Source organism: Miniopterus schreibersii (assembly GCF_964146895.1).
Source record: "Miniopterus schreibersii genome assembly, chromosome: 9".
Taxonomy (NCBI): domain Eukaryota; kingdom Metazoa; phylum Chordata; class Mammalia; order Chiroptera; family Miniopteridae; genus Miniopterus; species Miniopterus schreibersii.
Genome location: NC_138118.1, coordinates 74,424,050 through 74,436,105, shown reverse-complemented (window position 1 = coordinate 74,436,105; position 12,056 = coordinate 74,424,050). Strand labels below are relative to the sequence as shown.

The following is a 12,056-nucleotide window of genomic DNA, read 5'->3' as shown; positions in this document are numbered from 1 at the left end:
TCCTGTGCCTCACTCTGCACAATGGAGACTCCCCAGCAGTTATCCGCTGTGTTCTTGTTATTTTTGTGGCTACGTACTATCCCATGGTGCAGACACGGCAGAATTCATTCCACCAGCCCCCACTGATAACTCTTTTGCTATGATAAACAGTGCTCAGTGGATACCTATGAATTTATCTGAAGGATAAACTTCTATAATTGGTATTTCTGAGTCAAGCGAGACCGTGTGAATTATTAACTCTGACGGACACTGGCAAGGTGCCGCCTGCAGAGAACTGACACACATTCAGCAAGCACGCGTGAGTTCTGTCTGTCTGTCCTTCCTCACATGGGTGGTTTGCAAATTTTTCTATCTTTGCCAATCTCAGATAAGTGAAATGTGTATATTTCAGTGTAATTTAGTTGATATTTTAAAAATGTATGAAATCAAGCATTTTCCATGTTTCCTGAATTTATTTTACATGGACTGTTTGTTCATATCCTGTGACCATTTTCCTATAGAGTTATGTTCTTTTTCTTACTGATTTATCGTTCTCTACGCATCAGGGAAATTAATCCTTAATACTTAACGTGAAGTGCAAATATATTTTCCCAGTTTATAATCTGTCTTTTGTTTTTCTATTGGGGCTTCTGCTCTGCTGTTTTCAGGTAATGAACTTGATCGACCTTTTCCTTGTGGCTTCTAGGTTTTGCACCGTACTTAGAGCTCCCCTTCCTACTGCAAAGCTACAAAAATATTCTCCTTTGGGATATTCTAGAGACTAGTCATCTATGAGCAATGAGAAGTTCTCTTGTGTGGTCGTGGATTACATCCTGGCCAGAGGATCCACATTGGCCCCAATGTACACAAACAAAATTTCATTTTTTAGGTAGCTTTTATCTTGTGGTACTCGGCAGTTTATAAAGCACTGTTTCCTGACAGTCAGTGGGGCAGGGAGTGTAGGGCTTCTCTGCTTGGTTTTACAGAACAGGACACCAATACCCAGAGAGGTGAAAAGACCACCGAAAGCCACACGGTGTGGTCCAGACTCAAACCAAGGACTCCCGATTGCCAGGAGTTTTCCTCCTCCCCCCACAACCCCTCTCTTAACGAAACGATGACATCCACATGCATTAAAATCTTAAAGGCTGTCTCCAAAGCCATTTCCAAATAACTTCAAAAGAACGTGAATAATAACTTTTCTATTTAAAATAAACACTAATTACTTAAGTGGGCCACAAGTGGTCCAATTAACCAGTGACTCATCCTCAATGCCATGCCAATGTTCTCAGCACTTGACAGAAGTCCATGTTCCTACGCTGTGCCCATATCACCCTGTAAAATGTGATTGAAAAGAGATGGGTAAAGTATAGCAAGGGAATACAGTCAATAACATTCTAATAACTATGCACAGTGCCAGGTGGGTCCTTGAAATATTGGGGGGACCACTTTGTAAAGTAGATGATTGTCTAACCACTATGCTGTACATCTGAAACTAATACAAAATAATATTGAATGTCAACTATGACTGAAAAATAAAGAAAGAAAAGAGATGTAACGTTCCCAGATCTCAAGGTTTCTGAGTGGATGGATGTGAAGAGCAGAGCTTCTCAGTGTGGGGAGAGGGAGAAGGTGAGGTATATCCAAATTGGGAGGGCTCTTTTCAAACTATTACACATACTCCAGCCTTCACCACCAGCCGCCCCCAAAAGTCCCACTCCAGGAGCGCATCGCATGCCCCCCCAAGTGTACTGATGATAGGAAATTGTTTGAAACCCTTTGTACCAGGGTCTGTATTTGCACAACCCCTACAAACCACACTCCTCTGCTCTCCAACCAACCCTTTGTCTCAACTCTTCTGCACATACAGTGTCCAGTGGCCCTAAGGAGGTGAGTGCTGAAACTCCCACCACAGGCCTCTGGTGCCTCTTGTTCCCTCTGACACTCCTCCCACTGCCCCCACCCCACCCCACCCACCAAGGCGGCTCCTTCCCATCCTGCAGGTCTTGGCTTAAATGCCACCTCCTCAGAGGGGCCTTCCCTGACCACTCACTAAAGCAAACTCCCCCAGTAAGGCTTTATCTACCCTTTTATTTCCTCAGAATTGATCACAGTTTTTATTATTTTATTTGTTAATCTATTTTCTTGTCTATTGTCTGTCTTCTCAAAAGTCCCATGAGGGCAGGGACTTTGTCTAAATCATTCATACTTTATAACCCTGGCACTTAGCAGAGTGCCTGGCACGTAGCAGGTGCTCAATAAATACTGGGTCCAGTAGATTTGACTGAATTAGTCCCAGCTGATTTTCTCCATTTCTGCATCTCCATCGTTTCTAAGCAGCCCAACGACCACGTGCCTCCCCTGCCAGGCCACCTCCTCCCACCCATGGTTAACCACGTGCCTAGGGGGAAAAAGAAAGCTTTTAGCCAGTAAGAACCCAGAGTGGACTGTTGTGAAGGCCACATGTCTTCCTCTGTTGTTCTCTATCTCCTCCTGACCTAATCCACTGCATTGTGGAAGATGAGATTGGGGGAGAGGTAGTGTTAAAGTTATGCCATTAATAATCAAAAAAAGCAATCAAACTAAAAATGACTCACTGTTAACTACGTGCCAGACACTGTGCGAAGCTTGTGATATGAATTATCTCCTCTAACCCTCAAGAGAACCCCACAAGCCAAGTCTTAGTACCCCAATTTTACAAATACGGAAAACAGTGCCCAAGGTCATGCGGCCGGTAAGTGAAGGAGCCAGGATCCAAACCCAGGTAGCTGAACTCAGGAAAGCCCTCCCTCTTAACAACCACACAGTACCCCCAACATCGAACATGGCTTCCAAGCTACCTGCTTAGAAATAAATGCTTAAGGTAGCAATTAGAGGATACCAACCAATAAGTTGAGTTACTAATGTCTCAAATGCCTTAGGGATGTGAGGTGGGAGCAGAGTTCTGCCTGTATATGAACCTGAGAACCAACAGCCAAAGATCTGGAAATGACTGTCTCATCCTCAGAAAGGAGGTAATACTGGAAAAAGTGTAGTAAAGGCCTCTTCAGGGTCTTTAGCTATAAAGAGTAACTAAGCCCTAGCTGGTCTGGCTCAGTGGTTAGAGTGTCAGCCTGTGGAATAAAGGGTCCTGGGTTCAATTCCTGCCAAGGGCATGTATCTCGGTTGCAGGCTCGATCCCGGGCCCTGGTCAGGGCACATGCAGGAGGCAACCCATCCATGCCTCTCTCGCACATCGATGTTTCTCTCTCTCTCTCTCTCCCTCTCTCTCTTTTTTTCTTTCCCTTCCTCTCTGGGGTGAGTATTAAGAAAAAGAAAAGGGTACAGGTATGCAAATTAGAGACAAAAGTCAGCATTAAATGTTCCTCTTTGAAACTGAGTAATAAATTTTGTTTCAGAAAGGAAGAGCATTGCGACACACTGGAAATAACAACCTTCCACAAAGTCCCAGCCTCGGTCGGTCCGCGAAGAGCTGCCACCGGGGAGGTTAATTTCAGTTACTTGTTCAAACAGCAACACCGGGAATTGTAACCCACTTGTCAAGTTCAAATGTGCCCAGAGTGACATCAGTCCAGATTTGGAGAACTGGCAAGTAATATGAGGAGCAAGCAAGGAGGGAGATCTGTGTTTTGAGGAAGATCTGCAGTTTTTCGAAAGAGCAGGAGGGGCACAGGGCATGGGCAAGCCAGCAGAGCTGTCGCACGCCACGCGGCCCGTGAATTCTTATTCTGCCCTTCGCCAAGGGAAATCATTTAACTGCTCTGAGCCTCAGTTTCCCCACTGGTTAAAAGGGGGTAACTGCCTACTTCATGGATCTGCTGTAAAGATCAAATGAGCAAATGTGGAGGCATGTGCCTGGAGCTCACTGTTAGCTGCTGTCACTTTCCATTATTGGTCCTAGGCTTTTCCAAGACCCCAGAGGGGAAAACTGCTGAGGGCTCTTCCTCAGGATCACCCAGCACTTACTCCTTTAAAAAAAAATTCCTCTTCAAGTATCTGTTTTGTCAGATGGGACTGTAAGATTTACAAGGGCAGAATATTTTGAATCTTGACACTCTGAAACCCAGCCCACACACAGAAAACACACACTTTGGCCTTTCCCCTGCAGCAAATCGTTTACCCTTGGATGTCCATGGCCTGGCCTTGACCCAAGAAGGCTAAGATAAGACGTGAAGAAAGTCCCTTTAAAAGTGGGTAAAATGCCAAAGTTATTCCTTCGGCTATTTGCCTGAAGTACTGCCTGTAACCCAAGGGCATTTGACACATGTTATCTGCAGGCTCAGTTTGGCAAAGTTCTCAAAACAGAGGTGGCAGTTTTCCAATGCTTCCCAACCATCAAGAGAACGAGCTGACTAGGAAAATCCAGCATCCGGTCTGCGCCGCCTTGTAAATCATTAAACTGATTTCCTGAACTTTCATGTGCGTTTGGGCAGAAGAGGCCCAGATCTTGGGGTCCGAGCATCCAGAGATAGTTGATAAAATGGCCCTGGCCTCCTGCTCTGAGACACCAGAACCCTGAGCTATGGTAACACCGCCCCCCAGCCCAGGCAGTGACCTGGGGTACTGCAGACACCATCGCCTTCTCCCAGCCCTTCCAAATGCCCCTCTGCCATAAGAAGAGCTGCTACGTCAGTCAGACGGGGGGTAACCACCATGCAAACTCTTTTTGTGCGTTTGTCTTTATAATTTCTAAGGAGCCCAAGTTCCCTACATACAAAGCCCCTTTTTCTGCTCTGCACTTTGAACCCTTTGGGTTTGTAAGTTTGAGAGAGGAACTGGGAATCTCCATAGCCGTGGAGGGAAAAGACCTGGAGCTCATGGGAAAGCAAGGAGGGAGGGAGGGGCAGGGCTGAGAGGCAGAGAGAGGGACCCAGGCCCATGAGACGGTAGAAGGTCATCTATGTCATTTTTAGCACAGGCATGCTTAAGTATTGCCTTTTTTTTTTTTTTTTTTTAAGTACTACATACCCATTATTCTTAAAAATAAGAGGTTTATTATTTTGGTACTTTTTCCTGTAAGTTTAAATTTATTTCAAATTTTAAAAGTTTAAAAAAATAGGCATTTATTGATGAAATCCTGCACACTGCCATCCCCTTTCTAATCCCACTCTCCAAAAGGCAACGACTATCTGCAACTTGGACCATATCCTTCCTGACCTTATTTTTTTCAAAAAATGAGATCATACTATACCTACTATTCTGCACGTTGCTTTCATTACTTAAGTATATAATGGACATTCTCCCTATCAGCTCGTTTAGAGCAATGTCCCCCTTTATTCAAGCAGGCAAGTGTTTCTAAGGGATAAAGTCCTAGAAATGGACCTGATGTGTCAGAAAGAAGGCAAATTCTTCAGTGTTCTAAACACTGCCAAAGTGCCTTTCCAAAAGATTGTACCAGTTTACACTCCCGCAAAAGTATATGGTGACAATCTATTTTCCCATACCCTCACCAACACTGATGTTATCAACCTAAGCAAAAATGGTTTGTTGTTTTTAACCCACACTTATCTGATTATTAATCAGCTTGCACATTTTAATCTTCATATGTAAATGACCTAGGAACAGTCTTGGCTTGTATGTTTATTGGATTATTTTTTTGTATTGATTCCTAAGATTCTATTATACCTATTGCAACTGTTTGCTTTACTGCTTTGTCACCTGCCTCTTAACTTTATGGCATCTTTTTCCTTAGTGAAGTATAATGTTTCCTGAAGTTAGATCACTATTTTCCTTTATTTCTGAGTGTGGTGAGGCCTTTCCTCCTCTAGTTATTTTGTTAAACCTCTTAGATATATGTGTGTGTGTATATATATATTTTAATCCTCACCTGAGGTTTTCCATTGCTTTTCAGAGAGAGTGGAAGAGAGAGAGAGAAACATCAGTGTGAGAGAGACACATCGATTGGTTGCTTCCTGCTCGCCCACTGTCCAGGGACGGGGATTGAGCCTGCAACTGAGATATGTGCCCTTGGCCAAAATTGAACCCAGGACCCTTCAGTCTGTGGCCCGATGCTCTAACCACTGAGCCAAACAGGCTAGGGAAATATGTATATATATTTTAAGATGTATAATTTTAGTTTTGACATTTAATCCTTAATCTAAATAGGATTTACTTGTGTGAATGGTGTGAGGCATGTATCTCATTTTTTCCTAAGTAGACAGCCAACTGTCCCCACAGACTTTTCCCCAGTCAATGTCATCGTGCACTCAATTCCTACCTTTACAATAGAACCATTTCTGGACTTCCTATTCCTAGTCCCACATGACATATTTTGATGTCTGGCTGAACAATACATTACAAAATGTATTGCCTAAAGAAAACAAAAAAACAAAAATGTATTGCCTATTAATACAGATCTATTTTTCCAGGCAAATTTTATGTTTGTAAAACTTAAATGAAGTTCAAGGGCGAGCCTAACCTAATATAGAAAGGCCTCACTGCCTGTTAGTCCTATTTTGTCATTAGAGCATCAACCTTTGGCCTGGAGGTGGCTTTACTTCCCAGTGACTCGCATACAGGAAATTTCAGACTTCACGGAATGTTGTTTCAATTTACAAATCTCTCACCAAGAACTTCCCAACCCTACAATTCCACCAAGAGGCCTGAATGGCCTCCTCATGTTCTGAATCTTTCTACCTTCTCCTCCAAACAATTTTAAACTCTTGGCTCATCTTTCAGGGTTGTAGAACCCGGTCCTAAATCGTAGCAGAATGATTCAGCAGATAAGACGTCGTGCCAAAGGCTGTACTTTAATAGGCACTTCCCCTGTGCTGGTGGCTGTGGCAGCCCAGCGGGAGGGCCGGGAGTCTGCTGGCATTTCATAATTGATTCCCCTGGCACCACTTATTCCAAAGGGAAATATTGGGGTGTGATGGAAAGAATATGAGACCGGAAACCTGAGTTTTAGTCCCTGTTCTACTTCTTTTTTAAAAAAATAATTTTTTAAAAATATATCTTTATTGATTTCAGAGAGAGGAAGGGAGAGGAAGAGAGAGAAACATCAGTGATGAGTCACTGATGGGCTGCCTCCTGCACACCCCCTGCTGGGGATCAAGGAGCCCACAACCCGGGCCTGTGCCCTGACCGGGAATCGAACCCTGATTACCTGGATCCCAGATCCACGTTCAACAGCTGAGCCACGCCCAGCCGGGCCCTATTCTACTTCTAACTAGCTCCGCAGTTTAGGTTAAGTTTTTCTGCCTCTTCATTAGGCCTCAGTTGCCTCATGTAAAAAATGAAATTAAAAAAATAAAAAGATTAAAATAAAATAAAAATAAGAGAATTTTAAAAAATGAGATTATTAGAAGAGTCATTACTAACCTTTCTTTCCACCATGGGTGACCCTTTAAGAATCTAAAGTAAGCTGTGGGTTCTCTCCCCCAGAATAATGCACTTTCGCACATGGGTACGAAATCATACAATTTCAGGGGGTTCGCAGACTCCCTAAAGCCTATCTGCGTTTCCAAGGTCAAGATCACTGAGCCCTACCCTACTACAAGCTGTTTTTTTGCTTGCTTGTTTTGTTTTGTTTTTTGAGAGTATGTTTATTAAAGCTGGGGACAGGGAAACAAAGGAAGGGCTTAGGGTAGGAGAAGCAACAGGAGAGCCTAGGCATGTTACAGAAAAGGAATGTTACAGAAAAGGAGAGAGCCAAGGCGGGGCTGCTTTTAGCTCACTGGAAAGTCCGAAAAAGGGGGCCTTGGAGACAGGTTCAGGGAGATAGCTGGGATGAGATGCCACTGCAAGTCTCACGGGGACCCTTAGAACTTAGGGAGAAAAGGTAAAGATACAGGCCCAGGGAAGAAAGGCATGGGCACGCTCCAGAGAGAGCCCACCCTACCGCAGCTTTTAAAGATAACAGAGTGTGGCAGAAATGTGCACAAAATCACAAAACCTTAAGTGAAACTGAGTCACTTACAGGACTAAAAGCATCTCCTCCGCAGAGACTGGGAGAAAGGACTGGTTATTAGGGAAAAATTAATGAAAGTGCCAATTAAGAGTTGCCCTTGACCGAGGCCTGGCTAAGCCCTTTACCCGCGTTCACAGGGGAGTAGCATTCCAGGACCAGGCTGCCTAGTTCAGATCTTGGCTCCATCATTTACTACTTGTCTGACTTGGGCCCTGTGCCTCAGTTTCTTCATCTGTAAAATAAGGGCAGGAAGGCTAAAAACAGTACTTATCTCAAGGACTGTTATTATACAGGGGGTAGTTGAAACAGGGTCTGGCTACTATAGAAATCTAGGACGCACTTGCTGGCTGGCTAAAATTGTGAGCTGAAGAGTTTAGGGAAGTCATAAATATCATGATGCCTCAGTTTCCCCAATTTAAATAGAATCTGCTTCGTAAGTTGGTTGTGAGGATTAATGAGGCTACCAGATAAAAGCCCTTTTCACAATGCCTAGCATATCAGAAGTGCCCAGTAAATTTCAGCTATTGTCATTAACAATTCTGGGGGACATGGATTATCATCATTACCTTAATTTATTTCTGAATAAAGGATAAATCAGACTTAGGTTAAGTGCCCTGCTGATAGCACCTCAGCTAGCCAATGTCTGTGCCAAGATTTCACCTCTGATGAGCTGGAAACCAGAAGCTGGAACCACTACCATGTACAACCTGTTATTTCAACAGGGCTTAGAGAACAAAAAGGGTGATTATTACTTACTGGATTACTAAAAGAAAGAAAGAGGCCAGCGATAACAGTCCAAATTTTGGAGTATGCTCCGTGGAGGTCAACCATGACTTTGGCCGAAAGCCCTTCTTTGCCACTCTTAGAAATAAAAGACTGTTGTCCTCAGTTGGTCAGAGCATCGTCCCAATACGCCAAGGTTGTGGGTTCAATCCCCGGTCAGGGCACATACAAGAAGCAACCAGTGAGTGCATAAATAAGTGGAACAGCAAATTGATGTTTCCCTCTTTCTCTCTCTCTCTCTCAATCCCTTCCTCTCTATATGTAAAAAAAATCAATAAATTAAATAAAATAAAAAAGAAATGAAATGAAAGACTGCAAAGGCTGGACCTTGCTCTCAAGCAGTTCTAAGCTCTTCACAAGTAGTTGTTAAACCACAGCCCAAACTCAAAAAACAAGCCATTTCCCAAAATAGCTTACCTAACCCAGTGAACCCTTCAAAATGAAAGTAGAAATGTTAAGACTGAGGAAAGATATCAAGAGTGCTCCAAAGTCAGGTCCAACTGCTGCTATAGAACACAAAAGTTAATCTTTAATTCGTACACTTTTATTTGGAAAAGAATGAAGATGTTTATTTCTATTTTCCAGGTACAAAGCTCCAGGAAGCCTTCCGATAAGTAAAACAAGAGGAAGTTCACATTGCAGCCCAGTGGGGACAGAAGTGGAGAGTGCCAGTCAAGAGAGCCCTGGTTGTCAGTCCAATAAATTCAATAAAAAGGGGGCGGGGGGAGGAGAGAGTGAGCCCTGGGGAGGAGCATGTCACCTGAATGGGTCTCCACTCTTCCAACACCAAGTTCCTCACCTCCGTGAAACCGTCACCTCGAAAATGAGAATGAAATAGGCGGAAGAAACAGCATGATCCAGTAAAATACAAGTCGGTGCTAATCACATTACTTCGCATCTTATATTTACTTCTTGATGTATTTTATTTTTGTATCTTTATACAAAACAGCCCCATGCCTTTAAAAAAAGGAACAGGCATCACTGGAAGTAAGGACAGAAGTAGCAGAAGCACCTCACCTCACCTCTGTTCTCGGACGGAGGGGTCCCATCTAAGCTTGGTCAACGCATGGAGAAGTCAGCTCTCACTAGTTGCATCCACACCATCCCCTCCGGCCCAGGGGAATAAAGGGAGTTTATACGTCCCACGCCCCCAAAGGCGGGGAGAACCCTGCAGGAGTCAGCAGCCCACAGAACTCTAGGCCTGTTTCTACTCCCATCCCCTCCCAAGGCCTTAATTACCCCATCCCTAAAATGAAAGGTTTGAGTGAGATTACATGAAAGCCTCCTGCCTGCTCTGAATTTCTAATTCCATTATTCTTACAGGTAAACATCTCTTGCCCAAATAAAAGCCCTTTGTTCTGTTAAAAAAAAAAAAAAAGAGAGAGAGAGAGAGACAACAGGCCCAAAATGGAGTCACTTATGCTAAGCTCCACATCACCAAACCAAGACAATACCCAGTTTAATTAGTGTCAGCCTCCACCAGGAGGAGAATCCTGAATCAATGTGGAATTACCTGGTCAGTACCAGTGAGGTAATCTGCTTGACAGACCCCTGCCTTCCCCTAAGGAAGGTGACCTTCCCACAGCCAACCCACTTTTTGCTGGTGTAACTCCCACCGGCTTCCTCCTGCCTATAAAAGTCTTCCATTTTGTACCACTCCGGGGAGCTCCTTTCTGTCTGCTGGATGGGCTGCCACCCGATGCATGGATCACTGAATAAAGTCAGTAAGATTTTTTAAATGGGCTCAGTTGAATTATTTTTAAGGCTTTCACGCTGGACGTGTTGCTCTAAGTCCCGTGACCACTCCCCCCCAAAACCTGTGCATCACCTTAACCCAAGTGTGATGCATCAGAACCGAAAAGCAGGCTGTTGCTTTCCGGAGGCACCAAACCTGGTGCTCAGGCAACGTGGATTTTCTCTCAATCCCATAATCCCACTAAAATAAACCAAACCCTGCTGCCCGTCCCAATTCCTAAAGCCCAAGCTCCCCGCGCACGGGTTACAATAACGCCCACGGAGCCCGGCCTGGTGCAAGGTGCCACAGCTCTCTGCCACCCAGGGGCGCAGCGCTGCCCCACCCTCTCCCCTTTTCGGCCCCGACGCCCTGGATCGAGGGGTTCCGTGCCCTCCCGCGGCGAACGACCCCGCATAGCTCAGCTGGGGAGCGGGCAGCTCCGGCCCCAGACCCCGGAGACCCCAACCCCCTCCCAGCCCGCGGCGAGCCGCCCCGGGGCGCCCCGGGAAGGGCCGCACGCCCCCGGGAAGGCGAGGGCGGCCGGCTGGTCCCCCGGCCGTGGCCCCCACCCGGGCGGAGCGGGGCGGCCTCCCCGCAGGTCTTCTGTCACTTACGCGGCAGCAGCGGGCGGGCGGGCAGCGCAGGGCGGCGCGCGGCGGACTTTGCTGACTCAAAGGCGCGGCGGCGGCGAGCGCCCGGGAGCGCACCCGAGCGCAGCCCCGCGCGCCCCGCGCACGCAGCGGCCCCGCGCCCGCGCTCAGCCCCGCCGCCGGCCACTGGCTTCCGCCGCCCGGCCGCGGCCGTCGCGCCGCCCCAGCCAGGTGCAGCTCCGCGCCCCCCCCCGTCCCCCCTCCGGCCCCCGCGGGAGGCGAGCCAGCCCCGGCCCGCGGGCTGCGGAGAGCGGTGCAGCCGCGGGGGGGCGCCCGCGCGCCGGAGCCCGGGTCCCTGAAATCAGAGCAGGGAGGAAGGACCCCAGCCCGCCCGACGCCGAGGCTGGAGGTGTGCGAGCGGCACCTTTGCACCGCCACTGGAAAGCCGCCTCGAGCTCGCTGACCCCGCGCCCTTAGCGATGGGGAGGACCGATGAGTGGGGAGAGGGGTGGGTAGCTTGCGCGACAAGCAGGACAGATGGACCGCTAGGTGGGGGACATAGGGATGTGCACGCTAACGGCTGCCAGCTTTTCTCTCTGTCTGAAATCTTTCATAATAAAACGTTTGGGGAAAAGAAATGAGATCTGTCGAGGGGCCTGAATCAGTGAATCATTTCCCAAGCGGCACCTTGGGCTGTGTTGGACCCACCCGCTTGCATGGAGAATAAATGGTATGTTTACTGGTCTCTGTATTTACTATGTATACTCTTCTGCTTATTAACAAAAAGAAAGTTTGCTGTAAAACGGTGCCGTGTTGCCTGAGCAGCCCCGTACATCTGATAGCATCCTTTTCTCTTGGCCTCATTTAATCTCGTGTTGTTTTGCACAGTAACATGCAGTACAGGCTTGTAGCCTTGGAGCAATAGGACCTGTCATACAGCCTGGGTGTGTTGTAGGTTGTACCATCTGGGCTTGTGTAAGTGCACTAGGACATTTGCACAAGGATGAAATCACCTAATGACGTGTTTATCAGAATTCATTCTCGGCATTAAGCAACTTAT

The 12,056-nt window shown here is 46.5% G+C and overlaps 1 protein-coding gene across 3 annotated transcripts in view; it reads right to left on the bottom strand.

Moving 5' to 3' along the window:
• SNX10 (sorting nexin 10) overlaps nt 1–11,162 on the bottom strand; it is a 56,390-nt gene extending 45,228 nt beyond the window's left edge. The window contains exon 1 of one of the 3 annotated variants that reach the window (XM_081148128.1): nt 11,021–11,162. The gene's annotated coding sequence lies outside the window, so the exon portion shown is untranslated. The remainder of the gene's footprint in view (nt 1–11,020) is intronic. The other 2 variants (XM_081148129.1, XM_081148130.1) reach the window with 2 other exon arrangements.
• Between the last annotated feature and the right edge of the window lie 894 nt (nt 11,163–12,056).